Below are 27,467 nucleotides of genomic sequence, written 5' to 3'. Positions count from 1 at the left end.
TTAACATACACAAATTTATTTTTAAATAGCATCTCTCTGTAATAGGACCTGCTGGGATTACTCAGAGCTTGATATCCATCCCCCCCAAAGATGCAACAAAAGATGGATACTTGGGATTACTAAGGCTCCTACAGCGTCCTCTTAACTCTCCCCACAGTCAAGTCATCCTCATACTGTTTCTCTGTCTCTCTTGTCTACATAATGGCTCAGCTAGCTGCACCAAGGACAGATGTTTTGTATTTTTCTTCTTTTTTTTTAATCAGGATACTGCTAAATATCTAACACAGTGGGGGGGGTTTTTCTTCTTCTCTGATTGCTGTGCAACAGTATGTGAAATCACCAGGACACATTTTCACAGATTTTTAATATATTCAGCTATTTGGTCACAGGTTTGGACAGACACACTGCTTTTTCAGTTGTAGAAGAAAATGCAGCAATACCACAAATACTCCAAATACTTTTAATACTTTAAATTTTACTATGTAGGTTACCAGCAAAATGTACTGAAGTAGTCATAATGTAGAACTAATCCTTGTTGTTAATGTTAATGTTAATATACAGTATCGTTATGGATGAAATCCGAAAGTAAAGTACTTAATAATAACTGGAGCCATCAAGGTAAAGAGTAGCATAAATTTGAAACATTCAAGTTATGCACAACTAACTCAAAATTGTAGTTAAGACAGTATTTTGGTCGTGACTTTCCACTTCAGCCATTTTCCTACAGTTAAATCTTCTTTTAATGCCTCTTAGCTAATTCCCCCGCTGTGGGATCATAAAGTTCATCTTATCTTATCTTACAGGAGAAAATCTCCTGTCATTTGTCAGCCAGTGGTGGACAATTGGACATCTTGGTTGTCCATTCCTGTTGATCTTGGTCTCTCTCTCTCTCTGTGAATCCTCTACAAATGTCAGGGAAAGACATTCCTTGGCCATTCCCTCACTCTCCTTAGCACCCGGGATTTTTGTGTGTGCATGATTGTCTTTGCGTGTGTCTCTATGTTTGCAAATGTGTCCCTGTCTGTGTATGTCTTGGACAACTTTGCTGAAGGGTTGCTTTGTTTGTATGTTCTGAGGAGGCTTAGGCAATGTCACTCAAACTCTACACAGAACAACGTGACTCACTATGATCACATTTTTTTCCTTCCCATGTGAACAAAGTCACCTTTTTTACCCAAAGCAGGGTGGATGGGTGATAAATCACTCCCATGTTCAATCGCTACATGTTTTGTCCCATTTGGAGAGATTGTCACTGTTCACTTCCATTTCGCAGCAGGGGCTTTATGTTTGTGTGTCTGTGGTCTGTGTGTGTTTGTCTGTCTTTGTGCAGCGTCATCTGGCACCATGTGTGAAAGAGATTAAACATTTCCCACAACAATCTCATTTCTATTTTTTCATATTGGTTTGTCACCATCCCAACAACTTAAACATTGCTGCTGGAGGTCCCAGGAAGGGTATCCAGCATGTGAAGGTGTGTGTGTGTGTGTACACATGGGTGTGTGTGTGTGTATGAGTGTGAATGTGTGCAGTTAAAGACTTTAAGAGTTGAGACCTTGTTTATTTCTGCTGCACGTGATCACCTTATTTTTCACATGGTGATCACAAAGATCAACTTCATATTTTGATGACAGTTTTATGCTGTCTGATGTGCTTTTGCACCGTGTTGGTCTTTGTGCGTGTGTGTGAGACAAAACACACACTCAGTGAAATTGTCTGAAAAAAGCTTTCTTCTGTGTGGCACTCAGAAATGCTGTAGGGTCTCAATGGCTCCTGGGAGGCAAGCTTCTCTCTCTCATGTTGGATCAATTCCCTTGTGTGAGTAAAAAAAAAAGAAAATAAAACAAAACATCTGTCTGAAGTACTGACCTTTACAATACAAAAAAATGTCTTTCTATTGCCTGTAAAATTGCCTTTTGCATTCAGGGATTCACTGACTGAGACTCAAGGCAAGTAACTTTATCAAGAATTGTTTTACTCACTAATGTCAACTGTCCAGCTGAGGAAAAATATTACGACGAAGAAGAATCACTTTATTGGCAGTATATATATTTTTACATACACACACTGAATTTGTCTTCTGCATTTAACCCATCCTTAGTTGGGCAACACCCGGCAAATTACATGCAGTGAAACACACAGGAGCAGTGGGCTGCATCAAGCGCCCGGGGAGCAAATAGGGGATGAAGTGCCTTGCTCAAGGGCACATCAGCCAGCTAATGGGGGGGTGGGGGGAGTATTTTTTCTCATCACTCCACCACACCCAAATTTTTCCTGCCCGTCTGGTGGGGGAATAGAACCAGCGACCCTCTGATCACAAGCCCCTTCTCCAACCTCCAGGCCATGGCTGCCCCAATAGTTAATAGTCATTAATTAATAACTGTTAAAGTTTTACCATCCCAAAAATGGCAGTCATACTTTAATCCCTCACTTAAAATTTTGAGGAAATTCTTGCCTTTCATATAGACGTAATCGTCCATGAAAATTAAATAAAAGCCTCCCTAATGGTAAATGCAAGGAATGGAACTAAAATCATCAGCAAGTAGCAGTGTGGTTTGGTATGAATGGAGGATCCAGAGCTTGAATCAGTTATTTGTTGGCTCTGATTCACGAGACACACACATGCACGTATAGACAACAAAAACGGAGGGAGGGGACAGCAGATAACTGGCAGCTTCTCTTTCATGAGCAAGTGTTTGTTTTCATGTCAATTAACAAAACAGGGGTTCAGCTTAATGAGGCTAATGAGGAAGCACCTCGTTTAGCTCTGCTAGTTTAACAATCTGTCAATGGAGGGGCAAAATAAGACTGTGCGCACACACACACACACACACACACTCATTTTCACTCATAGGCACACATTGAAAATAATGGCGTCTTATAAAGCAAAGAGTGGAAAAGTTGATCCGACAATCAAAATGCTCTAATATAGAACAAACACTTTGAGATGGTTGCAATAGAAAATATTTTCATCCAAAGAAAATAGATTTAATAAACGCCGCACTGCACCTTGTTAGTCCTATCAGTGTGATTATTTGAATTTCTAATCAGTCCAAGTCATCTTAACTAATAATGACTGTAATCACAGTCTGTTTCATGGCTGATGATGAGTACTCTCCGTTTCCATTATCGTCATCATGGGTACGGCTGTCTGTGTAATCTACTCCATAGTGATGCGCTGAAGTTTGATGATGCTGATGAAGCTAATCAGCAATTATTACTGGTGTAGAGAGTGTGTGTGTGTGTGTGTGAGAGAGAGTGTCTGTCCATGTCTATGTGCACATGTAAGTGAATCTGAACGTGTTTTGAGCAGAGTATTAGCCTTGTTTATTGGCTTCGGTGACAGCTGTGTCAGAGTTAGTTCAGTTCAGCTCTTCCTGTGGTGGGTGGTGGGCTTGTTAAGACAAACTGTGCAACAGTAAACACAGATGAAGCTATGCTCCAGTGAGAGCTGTAAGCATCTTCAAAAAGAGCTCAGCTCAGTGCATAATTGCATAATGCATAATTATCTCCATCGGTTTTAATCCAAATCAGAATTCAGCTCAGGTAGGGCTCACAGGCGTTTTTGCTCATCTGTATCTGCGTGGGGAGAACTCTCTTAGTTTATATTTTGCCCTTTAAACCAATGAAACAATATCCGGACCATCCACTTGTAGGAGATAAAAAAAGAGATAAGATTTAACACCTTAAATTTAAGTTGAAGCAAATTTTAAGTTTCATTCGGTGTTCCATCAAATGTTCATTATCAGCTGCCATTTGTTTCAAACAAAGTGGCATAAAATATAATTGGGAAATGTTCAGTGAAGCGAAATGTCCGTCTGAATGCCTGAACAACAGTTTGATTCTGTTTCTAACAGGAGAAATTCCTGAAGTGGAGAACTGGCTAGATGTTTATAATACAATACACTTTTGCACGTGACATTTAGTGGATTTTTTAATTAATTAAAGCAGAATAACATGACTTAATACTGCCTGTCTACCTTGTCTGTAATACAGCTTAGAATTGTTAAAAGTCTCTCTGTGCTGGGTAGCTCTGTGGTATTTGCTAAACCCACAACCTCTTAAATGGGTGTCCTTCACTAATGGCTAACCATATTCCCAGGCTGCTACACCTATCTGCATAGCAAATCCTTGATACTGGGCTAGAGACTGAAGCCCAGTCAAATGTGTGATAGCAGCTGTTCCACGTTGTAGTCACGGTGGCTTGTTTTTGCCTTTCTGTTTGATTACTGTTTCTGTGTTCTGCATGGCTGAACACCGAGCCACATAGCACCGTCGCATATCTATCTTTCTGTGCACGCACGCACACACACACACACACACACAAAGAAACAAAGTGGAGTCCAATTTAGTTACACCACCAGCTGTTCACACCCATACAAACTACTGGTGATCACAAATACTGCAGTGTGTCTGACACAAGGTGAGCACACAAAATGTCACCTCTTTTACATTAATTAATTCAGCCGATTGACATATGAATATAAAGTAAACTGACACCACAGATGGGACAAAATGTGGCTGTTCAAACACTCATTTAGACCCCCTGCTGCAGGTCAGTAAATGGTTTACCTGGCCCCCGTGGCCCCTCAGCTGCAGTTCTGAGAGGACACTTTGTCTCATTCTGACCTTCATTTATCAGGTTGTTTATTCACCCAGGAGTACACACAGTCTGTCCTGGCACCAGGGATGTGTTAACGCTTTATGATGGATTAACAGAGGAAGACAGTTGGATTGGTTCGACACCAGAAGATGAACTCTGTGATTTGGTTTGTTATGCTTCTCTCCCAAAAACTCTCCCCCTCCATTACTCTCCTTCCCCCAAGCCTTTTGTAATTTTATCGGTTTTATGCAGTACATTTTTCATATTTCTAAACCTTTTATCAACTTCCTCAACTACACATCCACATACACATACAGAGCCCTATCTGCCTGCCGATCATTTTACCTGTCTTTTTATTCCAGTGTTTCCCTTCCATTATTTGTTCAATTTTTCTTCTTCTTCACAAACAATTGATCATTCTCCTCCTACCAGCTGCAAGTCATCTCTCTCCATCACCTTCTCTTGCTCATTTGCATGCTGGTGTCTCTCTTTTTCTTTCTCTATTTATTAATTCTTCATCTCTGTTTGTTTTTCAGTGGCTGTGTGTGGAATATAAACTTTGCAGACAGAGGCTGTCGTGTGATATAGCATTTTCCCTGCTTACTGTGATCAGTGTGTCTTGTTATCTTAAATGTGCTTGTTTCTGTGGAGCCTGGCTGATCAATATCCTTCACATAGACACTCATGGCTAACCTGCATCCTTCTCAGAAAGCACACGTTCACTGATCAATAACGCTGATCCCACTTCATTTACATCTTACAGCCCATTCACGTAACTTGTAGAGACAATAATCCTGTATCACATCACAGCTGCATTACTTCAGTCTAAATGACACTCATGTGCTCAAAACTTTGATAAATGTAAAATGTCTAAAAAGTAAGATAAAGCCACTGTAATTTGGATTATAATGAAAGGGTAGCCCTTTCATTCATACTGGGCTGAAACCTGTTATAACTCTGGGGTTACAGGTTTTGTAAAACAGATTTTCATTAAGTATTTAATTATAATTGTATTATATAATGTATTATATATTATATAAAAAGTGCATTCCCTAACCAGCATGTTTTCAAATCTCAAGATGTCAAAATAATTTCCAAAATAGGCTACTGCTAATGCCAGATGTTCTGTTTTTACTAGCTACACTGTAGCCTGTTATACAGTCAAGATAATTAGCTTACTGAATTAACATGTTCTGATCAAATCCCATCTACTTTTAACTCTATATGGTGTATTTTCAGTATTTATTTACACAATTATCTCCTTTCTCAGGACATTTTTTTTTTGCTATAGACACATAACCTCCTCCTCATTTCTCCAATACTTTTCTGTCTTTTACTATTCTCATAAAAGGGCTTTTCCACTGCTTGCTGGGCAACAGTCCAGCAGAGATCTTGAGAGATGGAGACAGACACTGAGGACAGTAGAGAGGAGAGAAACGGCAGCGGAGGGGTGGGGTGGAGTTGGACTGTGGGAGAGCCCAGAGGGTTGCTCCTGCCAAGGCGGCACAGAGGAATGTCCGTATCTGTGTTTGTGTTAGTGGTCTTGTGTGTCTTAGCAGGCAACAGAGGACCAGTTTGCCACATCACACATCTATTGTTGAAGCTCTGCTGCCAAGGCTAACAGTGAGCCCACACAGCCATCTGTCTCCATATACTGACCCACTGGTTAGCAGCTAACCGCTCAGAGAGCCACCCTCTCCCCTCTGCTGCCTCATGGAGCCAGCTCAGTACCAAAGTCATGATAGGCTAATATATGACAGGGCATGTGTTTCAATCATTTCAATAGCTATGAGCTGTTTGAGAGGGCATTGTGTGTCTTGTCATTATGGCTTTTAAACGGCATCATGTTCTCTCATAGCCTCCCTCACCACAGGCTGCCTTCGGACCCAAGGTGAATTATAATCAAAGGCAGATTCAAGCCCATCATTTATACGTGTCCCTCCACTAAACCCACATACATGTCGTCTTAGCCAAGGTCAGCCGTACACATTGTTTGGCTCTGGCAGGCAGGAAGTAAGTGAATGGCACCAGCCTTCCTTTCTGGGTGTGTGGGTCAGGGTGTATTGTTTTGCACAGGGCCGTGCTGTTAATGATATCAACAACAGGCACAGTCCCTGTTTGTGAGGTCATTGTTATTCATGATGAGACGATTTTGATGGCACAGAAATAGCATGTTATTGTAAATGATTTTTGCTGTATCTGGAATTTTAGGTTGGACATAAACGCTGACCTGGGACCATAATTTCCATCCTGTCCTCTTCCTTCTTTTTGAAATGTCTTTGTGGATACACAAAGCTGTACACATGTGACACCTGTGACCTGACTTTGGGATCAATTTAAAATGCAGAAATACATCTTCTGCCCAGCATGCGTTCTCTTGCACTTGTTCTCAGACTCACAATATGCACTTTTTGACACACACAAACACACACTCCCGGTGCTACATTCACACTTCCACATCTATGCACACAAACATACACTCATGCACAGTAACCCATGATTCACAATTTCAGATGTGTCACAGGTAATGTTTCATAAACACAGGTTGGCTTTCCTTGAAAATGGAATCCTGAAGAATTTCCAACCCTTCTTTCATTTATTCTGTAAAGACTCGACTCTCTTTTTTGTTGGTTTGTTTTCCCCTCCAGCACTCAGCTTGATACAGTATAATGCATTCAGTAATATTCTTAGGGGGCTCGTACATTCGTGTTTCTCTAAGTCTGTCTCTTTCATATGGTAGAGGGTTGAGGGAGGATGAGATAAATGAGTTGAGCTGGTGGCTGTCCTGTATACAGACACTTATTTCACTTCCCAAGACAAAGATAATAGTTATGAATCTTTGCAAAGTTCCCACAACCAAAGCAAAAAGGAGAGGTAACAAGGAATTTATTTCCTAACTTTTTTTGTCAAATACATCGATGCTGCTATTATAGATTTTGGACTCCTAATACCACCAGGATGAGATGAGATGGAGCAGATAGCTTACTTTATGTGTGAGAAGATATTTGTTGTTGCATCTAAACTTTTCAGCACTATTATGAAAGAATATTTGGCGAAAGAAATGCCTCATTCTAGAATAGGCATACTTATACTGTACATCATTTAACTGAGGCAGCTACAAGTAAATAAAATCACATAAAAATTTAAACATACGCATCTGGGAAGATTTTCTGCAAGATTTAGGAATCTGGCTGCAGGGATTTATTCTTATATTTTCAAATAAGCATTAGTGAGAGCAACCACTGATGTCAGGCATGGACTTGGTTTTCCGAATCATCTCAATGTTTGACGATGTTTGGTTTTGCAGTCCTGTCTCTGCGTGGGTCAAACCTATTTCTTCATCGACCTTGCTTCAAGCGCAGGGGCAGGAAGGACTTTCATAAACTATTGCCGTAAAGTTGGTCGCACCATGTTGTTTAAAATGCTATTGGATGTTCTGCCGTAAAATAGCATTTATTTTACCATTAATACAACTACCGCTGAGCGGCACGTTTTCAAAATTAAAGTGACCATTTCATCTTGCATGAATATCTTAAATGAAATTGGCCTGAGATGCTTTTATTTTGGAGTGGGTGATCGCTTGTTAACTCATGTCGTCCATCTCCAGAGAGACTCGTGTCCGATGATAGCAACGGTTGCCTACTTTTGCATACTTTTCTCAGGTAAAGCTGTTCTCTTTGTCTTTTGCAGAGGCAGGATAACGTTACCTTATTAACGTAAATTGTTTGAAAAAGCCCTGAAATCGTTAATGACTGGCTGCAGGTGTAGCATCGCAATTTTCCTGTTATTGTGCATGCTGGTTTACAGGCAAAGCCAACTGGCAGCTCGGGGCAGGACCATAATTAAAGTTATTAGTTACACCTGTGGATTCTTCGCTGTGACTCATGCAAGTGAAAGTCCTCCATTACTATCTATCAGGTAAAAACGACAACATGCATCGAATTATCTCAGATTACATTCCACATTTGAGTTTCAAGACAAATTGTGTGCTAGCAGCAAACTTGATGGCACCGTAAGTCATTATAACAAAATCAAGGGTTTTAGGTTTTCAGTTTTAATGGAATCTTTAGACCATGTGTCCCACTCAGTACCAAATGTGCTTTTGCTGAGGACTGAACATCATAGGATTATTGCACAAAATACTAAGAGAATTACATTTCATGGTATTCAAATGTTACATCATGTGCCACCTTCTCTGTTGTCAGCCAAGATGAGGAAGAGTATTGAAGCACAATGTAGGCAGGCAGTCTTTCCATCCATGTCTTATTAAATGGCTCAGTGCTGTGCTCCGTGTTTCTGAGCTCTCCTCTGTGTTTAATATCTCATTTGGCATTCCCTCTGTGCGCAGGCCTCGTTATCGTATTCCTATGGAGAGCACTGGCATTTGACATGCAGACACCAAAGGCTCTGGTTGCATTGCAGATCAACTGCATCTCACAGCAGTACTCTCTGTCTTTCTCATTGTTTCACTTCCTCTCTAGCCAGTCTTGTCTTACTTATAGACTTCAAACAGGTGATGGACTGAGGGGATCAGGGGCGCTGTCACTTGCTTAAGGCTTAATTTGATTTGAAGCAGATCACAGTGTGTCTGTGGTGAGCGGCTGGCGTTGGGGATGACAGCGAGAGGATGCGTGCATGCAGCTGGTAAAAGGAGAGCGCTTTGACATTTGAGATTCTTCTCATTTGTATGGACGCTCGTGACATCTGCAATGACAGATGTCATGAACATGAGCGTTATATAACTCTGCATGCTCCTTGCACAAAAAGTGAGCCTGTTCTAACCTGACATTAGCATCTGTCCTGGGTGATCCAGTCGCAAGGGAGCAGCTATGAGTCTGTCAGTTCACACTCCTCAGCTCACATGCCTCTTGACTGGCCACTTATGATTGAATCTCACTTCGTGCTCCATATGCAAATAAACATGTACACCTTCATGACAGATGGATACATTTTTTATTTTTTTAGTTTTTTTTTTTACACAAAAAGTAACTTTTTAGAATTTACAAGAAGGCTCATATAATTATAATTTTGCAAAGATAATGTTTCTCCTGCACTTTTATTTAATGGAGTCTGAGGACTTTACCTGCAAACATTAAGTTTTGTGTAAATGGTGACACTGTGTTCAAGCAGCTGCTGAATGTTGGCAGGTAAAATGCACTTTAGACGTGGAGGCAACACACAGTTACAGCGACAAACTGATGTTTTTTAAAAATAAAGAAATAATATAGTGGGTTTAATGTAGAATTTAGGAGAATGCATGAATAATCTTGAACTTCTGTATCATTTGGCCTTTAATAGCAGACTAGAACACTTGAAAGCCTGTCTGCTGCCCCCATCAGCTTTATAAGAACTGTACCCCTCAGGTACTGTAGACAAACGAATATCGTGAGTTTTTCAGAATTTTTTCAATTGGTACCGAAACATTGGCTTTCATGACAACCCGAGGTCACAGACCTTTATGATTTCTTTCAATAGGCTTTTGATTGGCCAGTATTGTACACAATGCCATAGAGATTAGTTGGTGTCACGGGATTTGGGAAAAACTACAAGTGCGTATAGTGCAGATTAGGCAAGATTAAAAATGACATTTAGTTTTTTATTAACTTAACATCAAAACCTGGTTCATCCTTCTGGTTTCGTGAAGAGGTTTCAGTGTTTCGGCAGACACTGCTGACAGCTGCTGTAAGTGCAGCTCAGTTGAACACTCAAATGTTTTCAGTGTTTTTGTCATTTGTGCAACAGACGTAAAGCATTCTGATGTGTGAGTAAGAGTGTCTTAACATTTCCTGCGACCAGAGCGCACTTCTACCCCCTCATTGGTTGTTGGTTTTTAGATCAGCAAAAATGAAAGCCTCACTGAGTCACTGTTGTGATGAATCACTTGGCAGTAGAAAGTAGTAAATTGCACTCTTATTTCTGTAAAAATATTAGACAGGGCATTCAAAAAAGATTATAGTTGTTGTAGTTTTTTTTCTGAATAAATCATTAAATTATTAAACTAAAAGGATTCAAAATGTTTCCAAGTTCACATTAAAATAAGTCATAACCATTTGTTTTCCTTTGATTACTTGAGAACACTAAATTTCCTCTGAGTAGGGACAGAATTAGTAAATCAACAGTATTCGCTATCAAGGGGTTATTTATAGCTTGTGGCGTGTGTTGGGATGAGGCCAGATGGACAGCCGTGATCCTATTACCTCTGACACTTTTCAGTGTTGTGGGCCTGTCTCCAGATCCTGTGTCCTCACAGTAGACAGTGCACATGGACGGGTTTAGTCTTTCTGCTCATTAACTCGGAGCACTGAGTTCCCTGCCTGTTCATTCAGGGAGCAGGACAGAGCACGCTTCACGGTATGTCTTTGAAGAAAGATTTTGTTGATCTTTGGGTCATTAGATGCTTGCATTGGTGCAGGGTTTTTTTTTTTTAAGTGTAATGATGGTGAATGAAGTGCACAGAAGGGGTGGACGGGGGTGGAAGACAGTGCTGATCTGTGATTGGCTATTGGTCACAATTGATGACTCACGCACAGCTCATTCATGTTTCACACAGTGCAGGTTTGTCGATCGAACAGAAAATCTCTGCTCAAATAATGATTCCTTATTAGATTCCTTATTATTGCTATAAAAACGATGGCAAAATTATCAGTGGAAAAAAAAAATCTCTCTCAGATGTTCCGACAACATTCAAGACAGACTGAAGCCTCACAGAATAGGATTTAAACAGAGACAGTTTGGACAAAACGTTAGGCTTCATTTATTGTACAGGTGGTATCTTCCCATATGCAATGGAAACTGGCACTGAAAGTAAGTGCTTTAAAGATTAATGATGATGGAAGATGAAAACATGAATTGTTGTTGCATTGTTTAAATGGATGGCTCCATATCACCAGTGATTGTCATAAGGATCCTTTCACATGGGGCACTTTTTTTTTATTTTTTTTTATTTTGAAACCATCTCTTTTTAAATATATATGACGAAATATATATTCTTTTTTCGCCAAGTCTGTTTTATGTTGCTTTTCTATTTTTTGGCTGGTAGACAGGGAGACCTAATGAGATGGAGGCTAAAAGATGTTAAGGTCTCTTCCTTTACAGGGTGACCAGGGTTGGAGTTGGGAAATGAAGTAAATTGCATTCATCTACACGGTGGTCCATAGTTTTGTTTCTGCTTGTAACATCTGGCACATTGGGAATATAGTATTCAGAATTTTTCTGTTTTTATTTAAATTTATTAATAATTTCTGAGGCAGATTTCATTCAATAATTGAGAGGCCCTGGGAAGACCTTGAAAGACAGACTGCTTATGTACTGCTGTATTAGTGAAGCAACGAGAAGCAACTGTTGTGTGACTCGCAGTCTTCTTGCTCTGTTTGTCACATTGACCGTTAAAGTTAATATCAGTGGACATAAATTTGATAGACATTGGTGAAAGCAGTAATTCAGCAGTGGTGTCATGCTGCTCCTAAATGTCTTTAAAGGCAAATTACAAACGTCTTCTTTTAAATTGGCATGAAAAATTTGAGTGTCTCAGCTGATTAATTTGCATTTCAAAAGCAAATTTGTATACTGCCATATTGATTTTGATTAACATTTAAGAGTGCCCAAAACTTTTTGGTTAAGTGTAATAGCTAAGGCATATCTTTGCTCTTTTTCTAGTAGTTTACAGACCAGACCATTCCTTGTTGGCTTTGTGGAGCTCCGAGGCAAAAGTAACGCATAGTTGTTGATGAGGGCCTTTACCTGAGGCAACACCACCTATCTGCTCCTCCTGGCAGACGACATTATGAAAATGAGGTGAGAAGAGCTCATTAACACAGCTGAATATCACTCAGACCTCGAGAATGGAGTTGCATTTTACTACATTAAAGGCATGTTTAGAGTGCATTAATCTGCACTGACATGGGAAATTAAAATGTAAACTCAATAACTAAATCTTTAACCAACTGTCACATAACTTTTAATCAAGTATTTAAAGTTTTATGAATCAAATACACAATGAGTGTTTTTGCATCAGTTGTCTGGATGTGAACTTGTTTAATCACAGTAAAGTCATGGCATGTACAAAGTAGAGAACAATAAATTCTTCTGTCCCTTTCACTTATGTTGGCTGTATTTGACACATGCTCTTCATATCCTCTCTGGTAATCACACTTTCGAATATGAATTTATATTTTAGAAATGACGTATGAAATCAGACTTTCCAACGCTAGAATATATTAAAATGTTTTTACAAAATGTCTTTTCTTTGATATTCATCTAAATCATAAAACCCCTAATTTGGAATTCTGTATCATGAGCAGAGGGGGCACACATCTGCTTGAACTATGACAGCCATTGCCCCAAGGCATCAACCAGGACGTCTTGATCAGACTCACCATCTGCAATCTTAGTGCTGTTCAGCGTCCCACTATCAGCTGACATTTAGACCCAATAATTATGCAAAATCACTTCAGTTTCTGGATGTAGAGAGTGAGGAGCAAGTGCATGTGCAGATAAGATAGAGTACAGTGTAAAGGGCCTATAGAGGCACAAAGAGTGGAGAGCGACAAAGAGAGAGTGGAGGACTTAAATATTTTAATGGACTGTTATTTCCTTTGTTGGATTTACAGGCTTAGTTTCAAGTTAAGAATTAGTTAAATGGATTAATACCCACTTAGAGTTGGGGCTTAAATGTGTGTTTGCCCACTTCGCTCTCTCTCTCTCTCCCCTTCTGTCTTTCTGCTTTTTACCATTTGCCTTAGTCACGATCTTCCAAAACGTGACAACTGAATCATAATTATGCGGACATCTTAGAAAGTAGTGTGGAAGGGCTGCACTCTGTCTCGCCTGGTTCACCGTTTCTCCATCACCTCTGCTTAAGGGTCTCGCTGCTTCTCCAGGCTCACGATTGCTTTTTGTCTGGCCAGCTGGTTTCAAAGTAATGTGCTAAGGTTTGATGTTAAAGAGCCATTTCTTTTCCCGTGCTGGTGTAAAATCACCATCTGTCTCAGTGTCTGCTTTGATTTGGGTGGTCTTTTTGCCAGAGCGGCCTGCAGATGCACCTTCATCCCACCCTGTTTCCTGTACACCTTTGTATGGTATACATATATGAATAATATGTTTATTTATTGCCTCCGAAGCATACCAAATCCTTGAGATGAACATGAAAGGCAAAAAAGTTGTTGAATTCAGGTGTAGTATGGGGCTGTTTTTGAGGCTTGGGCTAAGTCTCTTACTTCCAGCGAAGGGAAATCTTAATGCTTCAGCATACCAAGATTTGGTAGAAGAGTGGAAGCTACTATAGCTGCAAAGCTGTCTATGTATTTAGAATGCAATGTGATGAAAGTCACAGCTGGTGTAATGGTCAGGTGGCCCAATACTTTTGACCATGTAGTGTATTTGTGGAAGCTTTGAGTTTGTATGCTACCTATGCAATTCACGACAACTTAGTGTTGTTTCATTTTGCCTTTGCTCCCATGACATTACATTTTTGTGTAATTCCTTCAACCTCTGTGGTTTTGGTAGCGAGTTGTCTGACAGGATCGTCTGCTGATGTCAGTGCACTGAAATCACTGCCAGGCTTCTATGCAAAAAATAGTGAAGTCTAATAAATCTCTTAAATGATTGTTCTTTTTTTTTTTTTTTTTAAAGGGCTGCTTACATCCTACAGGCCATTCATGTGTATCTGCATATCTGTTCACCTGCTCACAAGAAGAGGTCACAAACACATGGATGCACACAATGCTTTAAATAATAATTATAAAATGCAGATGCAGTTCAGGCCCTTGCCTTGTAAACTGCTCCAACAGCAGCCTTTGAGAGAAGAGATTAGCACAATTTGCATTACCACTTTGGTAAAAGAGGGGAAAGCGCTACCTTTACACTGGCAGCTAATTGAACTCTCTCTCTCTCCTCCTTTATCTCTCTCTCTCCCTGCCATCCTCTAGGCTGAATTAATGAGAGATCAGTGAAAGGATGTTTACAAGATTAACAAATGCCTCAACACTTGGTCTGTGTATATGAGTGTCAGTTGGGGTCTGTGTTGTCCCAAAGGGGCTGTGAGGATTACACCAGCGCACTGTTTACGAGATGCATTAGTTTTCATCCAAGCCCTGCATTGCATCAAACTGATCTGACACAATTAAACCTTAACACTCTGAAATAACTTGGATATTATATAATGGAGTTGCTGGTATGACTGCCAATAAATAACACAGAGGTCATGAAGTAATATCTGTCTGTATATGTTCTTTGTTTGTACTGTCTGGCCAGCAGATCTTTTCCTTTATTTAACCAGGGAAGGCCATAGAAAGCAAGCTGTCTTTTACAGCAGCACCCTGATAACCACACAAATAACAGCAGTACACGACGAGTAAAAAGTTTGTTTTAATAGTAACGATTTAATCCTGAGTATGTGTGTAAGGAAATATCAGTACACCGGAATATCAGAATATTTTGTGTTGTGATACTGAGTCAATTCTCAAAATCACTAGTGATTTTTAAATTATTTACATGTCAAGGTCTGTGGCTGTGGTTCATTTTGTGTTGTGTTTAAGCCCTCAGCTGATGGGTAGCAATGCCGTAAGTTATGCGGAAGCTTTTGACTTTTCCACTGCATGTAACGACATCAACTGGGGAAGAAGTGCATATTGCTCATGTTAAGAACACCAACGTTATATTGCATTGCTTACCGTACTGCAATATATTGCTATATGAAATCATAGCCCCTGTGTTGTGATACATATCATATATCCAGGTTCTTGTTAAAACAAAGGCAGTGTTTGGGAAATCTTGCTCAGTTGATTTTTCTGCTGCTTAATTTTTCCTCTCTCATAACTGATCCTCCTCTCTTTCCCTCGTTCTGCTCCCTCTAAGCCTTTCAAGGCTTAGAAGTTATTCCACTAAAGAACATTTATACACAAAATCTGTCACACCAATCTGGGACTTTTCTTGCAGTTTAGCATTGCAGAATGTATTTTGTGTATTGTAATGTTTAAATCTATGGGAGTTCATATTCGAAAGAATAGCCATAATGCTAAGAGAATGCGAATACACACAAGCAAGTTTTGTCCAGAAGCAGATCTCGACGCTCCCTTTCCATACAAGCAGATGGTCCTGTTGCAGTCAGCGGAGCAGTTTGAGGACTGATGACAAGGAGGGAAAATATTTTGGTCTCCTTTTCAAGTAACTTTAAAGAGGAGGTTACAATACAGCTACAATAAGTGATTTTATTAAAGGACTTTATGCACACACTCACGAAAATATTTACATACACACAGACACAGAGTGAATGTCCCCTCAAGTTTAAGAAAGCAACATGTAATTACCATTGGATAAGGTTATTGGCACCACCAAGCGAGAGATGATAGGAGATGCTCCGATGAATTTTATTATATTTTTTACTAATTCGTTTCTCTCATACACCTATGTGGGCTGTTTGTGGGTTTAGTGTGGTTTGCATGTATATGTGTGTTTGAGTGTAGAATTTGTGTGTGTGTGAGACAGTGCCAAAGGGAAAGCTATTGCAGCTGTCTGTGTCTGGCAGAAAGGCATCTTCAAAAGCCTTTAGCAGGCTGAAGGCATACATTTTTCCCTAACAGCTACACTATGGTGCAAACCAATTTTAGCTTCTTTTGAACATGGAATTATTTCAACACTCTATGAATTTAACATTTTTTGTGACTGTACTGTTTGTTTAGCCTGATGAGTATTTTCCTGTAGCTTTAGGACCAACTCTTGAGGGAATCAGCACTTTGTTGCATTGGTGATAACAGGTTTAGCTGAACCTACTTGATTTACTGAATTCTTGCTGCATCACTGCTGTGCAAGCTTTGCTACCAGCATTTAATCATTTAATCTTAATTGTCCATCTGGAGATTTTGAACTCAGGATGAACTTCACCTTAAACAAGTGTGTATGTGTGTGTCTGTCCATTAGGACTGTACAGTACAAAATTCATGTTTTGATATTGGCAAATATGCATACCATTACACCCCTAAAAAGATAGCTCTTTCTATGGCTACTTCTGTCTTTGTTTCTGCATATTCAGGAGGATGACCTCAGAGGAGGTCTGTTAATTATCCAGATAAGGGAATCAATCCTGCCTATATTACAATGTACCGTATATAAGGTCAATCCCAAGACTGGCAAGGCCACTCATTGCTCACTATTCATTTAGCATAGGCTCAACCTCTTAAGGAGTTGAGCCCAACTGTGAATCAAAAGTTCTTGACCTCTTGTGGGTTAACGTAAAGACCCCTCTAGCTTGCAAATTTGTATTCCAAAGATATTTGACAGAAAGTAGACTAAGTGCTGTGTGTAAGTGGTTAGAAGAGAGTGGATGAAGTTGAACACTGGAGGAGAGAGAGATGTGCAGGTGTGTGTGTGTGTGTGTGCGTGCGTGCGTTTGGATCAAAAATGGAAATGCATTATCCCATACAGGCTTAATGAGTTGCATTCTAGTGAACTACATGTCAGTTAATTTAGTACACCAACCAAATTCAAACTGTATGAACACATCTAAAAGAGGTTTGTGTGAAATGACTGAGCTCACTGTCACACATGGGGACAGTTTGTGTGTTCGTTTGTTTTTGTGGTCGCATGACTATAAAGTGATTTCTTTCCACAAGCCTGTGCTGGCAACTTAAAAGCAGCCAACAGTTCACATTGCTCGAATTCGATACAGATTGAGCACAACAGTATTCACCTCGGGTAGAGTGCAGCAAGGAGTTGTCTGTCCAACACAGAAGTGTCAAGCATTCACACTGTTTTCATGTTCACTGTGACGTCGGCCTCACAGTTGCACAGACTAATGTTTTAACCCAGTGGAATTCAGGACACATGAATTCAGACACTCAAAACTACCCCTGCATTTGCAACAAGAATTGGCTGTTCTGTGTTCTTTGAAGATGCTCAGATGTTTTATGTGGTAAACACTTCGCTCAGTGGTCAGGCCAACTACATAGCAAGGTCAGCCTTCAGCTGTGATTTGCTCTTTTTTGCATTGCACATTCACTTTTATCTATTGTACAGTCCTTCCGTCCTATAGTTTTTTTCCTTTTCCAAGTCGTGGGTGTGCTTTGTGAAGCAGTAAAAGGCTCTCCAGAGGCTATTGATTAGTGCAGATCCATGTGTGAGTGTGTGTAGGTGTTGTTTTTTGGTTTCAGGGCATAATGTATATTTCTCTGATATTTGTCATTTATCCTTGACATGTCCTTGATATGATATGTATGAAGAATAGGAATATGAGTAACATACAGTACAGTACAGTCTTTATTATACCTCCCTTACCTTGAAGTAATAATCAGCATGAGCAAAATATATAAAATGTCAGTGTACACACACGACATAATCGAAGTCTTGGCATTAATGTCTCCAGTATAACCCAAAAACATGTATTTGTGCTGTAATTATTACTGAATAAACCACCCCTGCAAAGCCCTCCCATTTCAGCCTCTTTTTTAGCCACTGACGATGAGTCCTGCCTAGAAATAACTCTCTTTTGTTAACCTGGTGTTGTGTAGCCAAAGGGCAGCCAGTGAACGGCAATCCATTAGTGAGTGACCACTGGGATAACCAGTAAATGATCTTTATTCCTAAAGGTATAAATTGCCCATTGGCCTCATTACCCTCATTTATACATGTAATTTTTTTAATACGGACACTACACAAACTCGGTGTGTTTGAAGTTGTTTGGTTGTTGTTTTTCTTAAAGCATGTAACATCATGATGTCCCCCTACGTCACTATTGTCTCTGAGGTGCGCTTGATAATAAAGTTATTTTTAACCGTGCCTATTATTCGCAACATCATAAACCATCCACTGCTCTGGGCCCACTGCCAGTACTGTCATTGCAGTGTAATAGGCAATACATCAACAAGTGTGTGTGTGTGTGTGTGTGTGTGTGTGTGTGTTAGAGAGAGAGAGAGAGGGTCAGTGTGTGAGATCTCAGCATTTTAGACATGAATTGGGCATGTAGGAGGGATCACTAAATGTCTCATAGTGCTCATCTTTTTATCAGTGAGCTACATCTGCATCAACAGATGTGTGGTGTGTGATCGTTCTGGTCAGTGATTAAACCTTTGACAATTTTTTACACAAATGCAATATTCAGTGGCTGTATGATATTTATGAGATAAGTAAATGCATAAGGTGAAATGAAGACAGTAACGGTCGTTGGTCTGGTGCTCTGCGGCAGCCTGTGGTTCTGAGAATGAGTTTTTACAGCCGTTGCCCTGCGCAGTCATGTTTGATATGCCGCTTCTCTCTCTATTGCTCAGCTCCTACTGCTGTACTGTAATTACTGCACTTGGCAGAGAGTCACGACACATCGACAACAGATGAATTTGGGTATGGGGAGGGGATGAGAAAAAGAAAAGAGAGATGTGGAGGTGGGGATAGATTTTGTGAGGGGGGAAAAAGAGCAGCACAGAATTATTTTCAGATTTTTACTGAATAATTACAGCACTGGTAAAAGTGGAGTTTCAGAGTAAGCCATGCAAGCAGATGCAGGTAGATGCACAGTATGTTTATGGCTGAATGTGTGTGCTTGTATGTGTCTGATGTGACGTAATACAGTGGCATACTCACCTCAGGAATTATCTGATTAGCCCCAAAGATCTTCTACTTGATTCCCAATACAGTCACTTTTTGTGGCCTACAGACATGGTTTATGAAGAGAGTGATGGCACCAAATCTCGTCTCAGTGTTACCTTAGTTGTTAGGTGGTACTAACAACTAAGGCTCAGTGCAGTTGCATGAACTAGGGACTACTTATTGGACATACAAATGCTGGAGAGAGAGGAGACACAGAAAGTTAGAGAGCAGATGACGTGTTGTCACAAGCTGTGATAATATCAGGAGAACGGGAATGGGAGTTATTATGTAAACAGAATTCAGCAGATTTCTTTACTGTAATTATAGCTGTGCATGTTGAAAACACGAGCTGTAAAAACTGCTATTAAACACAGAAAAGCTTCCACGTTTGTGGAAGGGAAATCTTTTCATTATCTCACCTGAAAATATTCATTTCAGTAGTAACACTGTGATGTTGCTTGATAAAGACTTTGATTTATCAGCAAATTAGTTTCCTGTCAATGGATTGGTTAACAAATTGTTTAAACACCTACAGTGTTGGCTTTTTTGAAAGGTTGACATCAAACAGTTAACTTGTCCTTGTTTGTCCTGGTTACCTGTCAAATATTCTGTTGGTGTTGTTCATTTCACTAGTAGATTCTTAACTGAAAATTAATAATTTTGGATTGTTGACCTTCATTTTCATTGTGAGGATCCCTCATGTATACCACCAGCTACCTGTGTGACTCCAGTGGTAGTGACTAGTCCTAATTCAAAGTATTGTTTCTAATTGTGAGAGTAAGAATGCAAAAAAACCTCAAAATCAAACAAAATCACCCTATAAATTTGGAAGAAATGGAGCATCAGTGGGGAGCTAAGAAATGAGAAAAGCCTGTGAGTTAACTTCCTGGTCCATCCTTTGACACACTCTCTGCTCTGGGAAACATTGGCGTGCAGTGGCAGAGGACGGAAATAGCTTTTCGGCATCAATGATGCTTCTCAGAAGAGAATTTTGCTAATGCATATACTGGAAATGCAGGTTCAGGACACTTTTCCTTAATGCACTATGAAGCTGAAAAGAATAAAAACTGAGCAAATCAACAAGTTCAAGGATGGAAGAACAAGATGAAACAGTGGTTAAAAGTCTATGAGTCTTGTATATCTTAAACAAATAAAAATATTGATTCTGGTGGCTTTTAACAATCTAAAAACTATTGCCATTAAAGCCCAAAAGTAAATCAGTCATGGGTTTTTGTTCTGTTCAAGCTTTTTACGACTGGTGCCATTACCTTTTAATGTCATTATTCAGCTGAACAGGGTGCACGGAAATATTTAGATGTCTCTGTTTTTTGCTATACAGTGAAATGCATAATGGCAGTAAGCAGGTGTTTCAAAGAGTGTTTATACTGGTAAGTCATCGATACACAAAGCCACACAATTAAAGAGAGATTGAGGCTTCATCCATGAGCAAACTCCGGATGCACTGCAAGGCTGTCACTTTCAAATGATGTCTTCATACCATCTGTGCACCATTGTTTTGCCATCTCCTTTAATGAAGACTTAAAATCTTGAGCACATAAATACCGCATCTTGTTTGCATAACCCTGAAGAGGCTCACATTAGATACTATTCCATTTTTTTTTTTTCATACACCAATCAACACGGCGTGGCACAGTGTAATTCACTTCCTCATTTTACCTCCCCGTGATGTCTCTGGCATCTATTTGTATGCAAATTAATTGTTTTCCACCAGTCAACCAATGGGAGCACGAGATGCTTTGCAGGGTTTCAGGCATGTTAGTTTATGAATTTGAAGTTGATCATATTCATCACTCGAGTTTTGCATCTTGTAAAGCATTCACTCCTCTTAATTCCTGAGTTGGAATCACTTAAAGGAGATGCCTCACGCAAAAAAGCATCATTTTAGGCATGACAGCACAGCGCTTAAATCAAGATCTAATTGACACTTGTATGTTAGGCAATAGGGGTGAAGAACATGGATCAATCGACATGAGCCTTGTGCACAGCAGCTGCCTGAGTAAGACATTTCTGTGATAAAGTGACACTGTGGTGTAAGCATGTTGAGTTTCAAAATCAATATATTTTCATTTGTTCCAACAATGTCCATCTCCAAGCACACATAAACCCTCTGATACTTGTTTTCTCCATAATCTCCTTTTCCAGTTATTGTTGTTAAATTCACAAATATTCTGAGGTGAATTAATGAAAATTTGGTCATTAATTCTGGACATGATGCTGAGACTTTTTGCGGCAAACAGCCTTATCTTTTAAAGAGCTGCCCTTTAGTAATGTGTAGCTGTTATGATCTACCCTTTTCCCTTCTCTTCCTATTACTCACAGTGGTGGGGATGGGTGGGAGCTGAAACACTGTTTCCTCCCAACCTTTATCTGTTTTATATCAGTGAAGATGACAGAACAGTGGGAGAAGGGGCTACTGCAAGGAGTGAATAATGGATCTGCAGAGACTTAAACTACAGAACTCGGAATCCTACATACCTCTCGCTAATGAGAGTGCTGTTTGTTTGCATGTATTGCCACATCCGTACATGTAGAGCTCAGATTTACCTTTTGCAAGTCGGCATGCGTGTTTTCAGCGGGGATTTTCTCATCCCCACATTAACACTTGGCAAGTACAGAGCACACCAAGATTTATCTGCTGGCCATGAGGCAGCCACACTGCAGAAGTTAACTGATTTTGCTACAGGGTACCTTGTCATCTGTGAGTAAACACAGGTCATGGACACTCTTCCTGATCATTCCTGATCACACTAAGCTGAATGCAGTTTATTGTTTGAGCCCATTGGTGTTGAGTTGCAGCGTAACAACAAACTGTCTGTGGTGTCAGTGACGTTAATCACTTCTGTAGTGATCAAATTGCTGCCTGTCATTATTATTTTGCTAATTTAAATAAATGTTCGATTTTTATGATGGGAATTGCAACTGACATTGACATCACATCAGTGTGGCAGAGAGAAATGATTAAAAACAAAAAAGAGAAAAAGTTAATCTTGTGCCATCTATGTCTTTCCATCCAACATCTCATTCCAATTTAACATTTGTTTTTTCTCCAATTCATTTCTTTTCAGTTCCAGATATTTTTTTCACAAGATTTTATGTTCTTGCAGGACCGGGTGGTTGCCTAGCGACACATTAATCATAGCGTGTTATCCTCTGTATTTATTCAGGCAAACCTTTTTAATTGCCAAGACTAAACAAACATGTATGTTTTTGGAAACAGTGATGATCTGTGAGGTATTTAGTGTTTCCAGGTTTAAATAATCCTAATGTCTTTCCACAGCTTTAGTATTTCTATATGCACACACAAACACATACACGTACTTATCACTTTCAGAGTTTCTGATTGTTTCTTTTGCACGACATCCCAGATTAGCACTCCAGTCTGATGTGTCAGACTGCCACTGGACTGGACTGTGACCCAGATACATTGTGTTTCTCTCACAGATGACAGATGCAGATCAATAGGCATAAAAGCTCAGGAATAGATGGTTTAGTAATGGTTTATATCCCTGCTTGAAAGAGATCAAATATGTGTTAATTAATAGTGGTATGACTTCAGTTTGTTTCATATTCTTTACATGTGGTAATAAATTAGAAGAAACATTTTTCTGGTTTGCTTCAGTCTTGGTGTTAATTTTCCCCTGAAATATAACCCCTGTAATTTCCTTCTCAGTTTTGCATGGGTAAAGGTGCACGTAAGCACGTACGAAGGGAACGTTATGGGGTTTAAGGGTGACAACGGAGTAAACCGCGTGAAATATTCATGATCGTATGGAGGGAGAATGGCAGGCCATAGCATCGCATCTCAGATGGAAGCAAATATTGTGAGTTACAAAAGACACATCCTTGTGAAGCCTCGTCCATTATCATTCCATGATAATTCCTGCTTCCATATTCCAACTTCTGTCTCATGTCACAGATATAAGCACTCATTGTGCAATGGGTTACTTAGCTGGTTGTCCAAAATTTCCTCTATTACGAAATTATATGGTACCAGTGTCTGTTGAATCAGCAGCTCCTTTCTCTGACCGAGTGTATAGGAAAATAAAGGAAAGAGGCTTTGAGAGAAAGTGGTTTGAAGAAATGTACTGGCTTAGAGTTACGTCCCTCTCTAATCTCAATACACGCATGAGTGTTTACATTTACATTAAAACATTAAGAACCGTGCTATCACTTTCTATCCAGCAGCACATATTGCACTTCCTTTGTGAAAATGGAGATTTTATATACAGTGTGTATCTTAAATAATTCATTAATACAGCAAGTGGAACCCAAATCTCCCTTCCCGTGAGATAAGAATGAGGTTCACAGTTGTTTTGAATTTATCATTGATTGTTACTGTTATTTTTTCTGTGCTGAACAGTTTACACAGCCACCACTTTCTAACAAGTCATTAGCAGAGTAATGTAAGTGTCTACTTCAGGCAGTATTGCATGGCTTCCTAGATCTGTCCATCATGGGCATCCTCAGTTATGAACTTGTGACACACACATATGGTGTATGTATACAGATTGATATCTGTTCAAAATAGTCACTGAATATCAGTCAGCATAAAAATGGCATTATTATAGTATAATTGTTGAATTTTACCCAAGTGTTGTTCACTTGCCTTGAGTGTATAAGTAGATAATCATACTGTAGCTCTTTTAATAGCCTGTCAGCTTGAAGCTTGGCTTGATGATTCAGAATCAGCCATACACATTTTCTGTTGTTCTCTTTACATTCCAAATGAAAACAAAACAAAACACCTGTATGTGATGGTGTGTTGAAACTGCATTAGGCCCTGTGACCCTATTGTGAGCTAAACTGTACAAATCCAGATTCCCTAGTGTAGCATATATTTGATAGCATTAAGCTGAGCCTGGCACAGTGACATCCTTGACCTCCCCAGCATCCTCAGCCTGCTGTGCTGGTTTGTGGAGAGACACCCTGCACTGCATTCAGTGTATGGTATGAAACAGCTCTTAATTGGCTGGTAGGCTTTATGAAGTTCTCTCTGGGGAGTCCCATTGATTATTAATAGGCAGGCTGCATCAAAGAGCCAACTGCCTCTCCAGCAGCAACCCTGGAAACACAGATCAACAGAAAACGTACATCCACAACTTTCTGTGGCAATGGAGAGAGAATTTATAAACAGACCGATAGGAAAGAAAAGGAATTGTGTCAGAACAAGAGAAGGTAATAACAACAAAGATAGGAGAAGAGAAATCAGTCAGGATGCTGTGTGGAAATGGAGTCTGGGACAGACATTTGTTTTTCACTTTTCCTCTGCATCCCTACAAAAATCTTAGCCATATACCTTACACAGAACTCATTTTAGAAACCCTTTGATTGGCTTTTGCCGGAAGTCATCCAGAATGTAACATTGTTTACCTCACAGTAACCTCAGTCTCACTTGTTTTGTTTTGGTTTTTTTCCCCCTGTTTTGTTTCTTACATTGTGTTTGATTTTACATATTAATAGATCTGTTTGTGTGTCTATGTTGTTGTCTTTAAAAGAATGCAGTACCACAAACCATTGTTAAAAATGTCACATCAGCTCCAGTGATGCCTTGACCATCTTTAGGTACTGACAGAGCGTAGAAATAGCCGTGTCCTCAAATGCACTCTTTGCACTATAGGCAAAAAGCGAAGCAATAGGTTCTCCATAACATTAAAATTTCTCTCTCAGCGTCAGTTTCTCACATTTCCAGTCCTGTCTGCAGGGGTAACAGATTGAAAAGCCATACTGAAAGAGCTTGCCAAGCAGGATTTCTACTCTGCCAACCAAATCAAAACAAATATTGATATTTTAACTCACAAGTGGCATAATGTTATGATTACCCAGCTGTGAGCCTAGGAATATCATGGCTGCTTTTCATGTATGTCAGCTGTGTGTGCGTACATGTGTGAAAAAAGTGGGGCACATCTGCTTGCTGTGTCAGCCCATGTGAGGTGGATGGAGACAGTGGCTTTGGGATGCAGCTACTGTAGAGTATTGATTCCAAAAGCTTTTAGCGCATGGCTAATTTTCCATATGGGGCCTCTGCATGTGGCCCCGGGGCTCTGCATGGGTCAGGCATTGTTTTATTTACGCTAAGCGGCTAATCCGTGTGAGCCGACAGTGCGTGTGTGTGTGAGAGAGAGAGGGAGATCATGGATGTGTGTCTTTTGTTTTTGAAGGAGGCTACTGTAACAAAGTATCTTTCTACTCTAATGTGCACACACAAACACGCACCCACCCACAACCACACCCACACACGCACACACACACACACACACGCACACACAGTATTTGCTGAATCAGAGAAAGAGGTTTTTTAACATCTTGACTTAGAAATCTGACATGTGTTACCCTTTCATATATTTTTCTTGGAAGATAATATTTGCTGTTGCATATGCTTCATATTACAGTTTAAAGTGGTCTTGGAGTGTAATTTATCAAAAATTATTGCAATTTTCGGAGATGCTACCTAATGGGCTTCTCCAAAAGTTCTTGCGTGCTGTGGAGGAGTGGCAGTCTCAGCAAAGTAAATTCCAGGCTATTAATTAAATGTTTAGTGGTTTCCAAACCTTATATTACCGCAGATAGCAAGTGTTGCAGTTTGGTAATGCTTCCTCATATAAATTCCTTCTTTTAAGGTGTCAAAGCCTTTCTGCATTTAATTAAGGAATAGAGATGTGTTCCGTATGCACAAGAATTATATTATATGCAGTGCACACCCAAATCCTCTACAACCCTGATTCCAAAAAAGTTGAGATCGTGTGTAAAAAGTAAATAAAAACAGAATGCAATAATATTCACTCATTTTGCACTAGTTTGAAACATGTTGCTGGCAACAAGTTCAGAAAGAGCATATACTATATTTACAAAAATCAATGATGCTGATGAGGTAAAACATTAAATATATTGTGTTTGTACTTTTCTCAGTTGAATGTCAGACAAGATTTGCTAATAAGTTTTAGTTTGGTTTAATTCTTAATTCACAGCAGCCAAACTTTTTTGGAATAGGGTTAGAGATGTTAGTTGTGTTAAATGCGATCTACATCTACTTCAGTCAGCTTCAGTGATGTCCTGATCACAGGTATACAGTAGTTAGCAATCAGCATATGCCATCAGATGAAAACTTGGAGAGCAGCCATGTCTGTTTTGACAGTGTTGCTTCTCATGCTTCAGCTTCACCTTCCTGTTCCGAGAGAGCCATCCTCCTCAAGTGTACCCTAAACAGTCCTTCCTCCTGTCCCCGAAGGCCACTCACTTATTGTGGAAGGGAACCCTCCTTCAAGTCCCGCACTGTGGTCTCTTGCCTTGATGGTCTATTGCTGACTCATCCCAGTCCCTGCTAGCACTTTGAAGACATGCTGCTTTCAAAAGCCTTGGGATGATGCAGGAAGAAGATCCCACTGCTCCTGCATATCCCACCAAAAAGTAAGAGAGAAGGAAGGGAGAGAGAGAGAGAGAGACACAGAAACACAAAGATAACAAAAAACAAACAAAAAAAATCAATACATATTAGAATTTAAGTCCACAGATCTCAGTATCTAATTTTTTACCATTGATATCACATTTTCCAAGCTAACTGGAGCCTGGGATGGAGAAGACATCTGGAAAATTGATCCATCATACTTAACTTTATTCAAAGTGAGAAATAAAAGTCTGCTCTCTTCAGAGGTCAGCTTTATTGAAAGACAAGTCAGTCTGCTTGTTAGACTGAAAAATATACAAGTGCTGTTGGTTATTAAAAGTATGAAGTATTGATACTTTTTCAATAGCACATGTTTCAGAAGATATAATATCTGCATTTAATATTATTAAAAGTACCAAAGCTATAAAAAGCAGCATTCCAATCAGATTTTTAACCCGAGGCTGCAGAGATACTAACATGATCACAGAAGTGTTGGTATGTGTCCAGTGACTTTCCATATTAGCATTGTGTAAGGGAAAGAAAATTCCCTTCAAAAATTCCTTTCAATTTGTGGTATTTGAAAAGGTAGAGAGTATTTGTTTCTTTTATTCTAGTATTGTATCAAAGTTCAAAAATGTGACAATCCAAGGTAATACAGAAGACTGTAGTGGACAGGAAACCAACCACATTGTCCCTTTTTGTTTTATGCATCTCAGCCGTACAAATGAAAATAAATAATGAATTGAAATGTTTTAATGGACAGAGAGATAAAATGGTGTGTATGTGTGCGTGTGTGTATGTGTGTGTGTGTGTGTGTGTGTGTGCTGGCATGTGTAAATGTGGCCCCGGGTGACTTCAGTTTGTGAGTGGCCATGACATTTGCTTTACCAG

The 27,467-nt window shown here is 39.7% G+C and overlaps 1 protein-coding gene across 11 annotated transcripts in view; it reads left to right on the top strand.

Annotated features, from left to right (window-relative positions):
* The first annotated feature begins 7,997 nt into the window (after nt 1–7,997).
* shank3a (SH3 and multiple ankyrin repeat domains 3a) overlaps nt 7,998–27,467 on the top strand; it is a 156,544-nt gene continuing 137,074 nt past the window's right edge. For 2 of the 11 annotated variants that reach the window (XR_006843901.1, XM_046395047.1), the window contains exons 1-3: nt 8,000–8,262; nt 8,408–8,518; nt 12,257–12,394. The gene's annotated coding sequence lies outside the window, so the exon portion shown is untranslated. Of the gene's footprint in view, nt 8,263–8,407; nt 8,519–12,256; nt 12,395–27,467 lie in introns of all 11 variants that reach the window. The other 9 variants (XM_046395038.1, XM_046395046.1, XM_046395045.1 and 6 more) reach the window with 8 other exon arrangements.

The sequence above is a fragment of the Scatophagus argus genome, chromosome 7, assembly GCF_020382885.2.
Source record: "Scatophagus argus isolate fScaArg1 chromosome 7, fScaArg1.pri, whole genome shotgun sequence".
In the NCBI taxonomy this organism is placed as follows: domain Eukaryota; kingdom Metazoa; phylum Chordata; class Actinopteri; family Scatophagidae; genus Scatophagus; species Scatophagus argus.
This window is presented reverse-complemented; position numbering and strand designations above follow the sequence as displayed.